Source organism: Panthera uncia, unplaced genomic scaffold, assembly GCF_023721935.1.
Source record: "Panthera uncia isolate 11264 unplaced genomic scaffold, Puncia_PCG_1.0 HiC_scaffold_1374, whole genome shotgun sequence".
NCBI classification, from domain to species: domain Eukaryota; kingdom Metazoa; phylum Chordata; class Mammalia; order Carnivora; family Felidae; genus Panthera; species Panthera uncia.
The window spans coordinates 30,021-30,810 of record NW_026058002.1 but is presented as its reverse complement, the minus strand read 5'-3'; positions in this window follow the sequence as shown (position 1 = coordinate 30,810).

The following is a 790-nucleotide window of genomic DNA, read 5'->3' as shown; positions in this document are numbered from 1 at the left end:
ATAGTCTTGGAACTTAAATATGTGAGGGATCTAGAAGATAATGTAGTTCAACTCTTCAGTTTTGGATGGGAAAAGGAGGCCTAGAGAATCAAAATGACCCTATTTTTTTTTTTTACAAAAACAAAGAAACAAAAAGGATTGTTATATTGTCAATGATATGGCTCTCCTCCTTAAAAAGTGCAAATAATCAACAGACAGCCCATGAATTTCTATTTAGCATATGTATGTATGTATGTATTAATGTTTAGTTATTTTTGAGAGACAGAGCATGAGCAGGGGAATGGCAGAGAGAGAGGGAGACACAGAATCTGAAGCAGGCTTCAGGCTCTGAGCTGCCAGAACAGAGCCCCACCCGGGGCTCAAAGGAACCACGAGACCATGACCTGAGCCAAGTCCGACGTTTAACCTACTGAGCCGCACAGGCGTCCCAGCATTTGTATTTTAAAACAGTCAGTAGGGCGCCTGAGTTGCTCAGTCAAATGAGTGGAGGACTCTTGATTTTGGCTCAGATCATGATCCCAGGATTGAGCCCTGCATAAAGCTCCATGCTGATCATGGAGTCTGCTTAAGATTCTCCTCTCTCTCTCCCCCTCTTCCCTGCTCGCACATGCTCTCTCTGGAAAAATTTAAAAAACAAACAAACAAAATATCCCCCCCAAAAAACAGCCAGTGGATGAGCACAAAGAAAAAGAACAGGTTATGAGACATAAGAAACCTTAAGATCTCTTCTGGTCTGTTGACTGTATAGTTAAAGTGAAACTAAACATCAGGGGCACATGGGTGTCTCAGT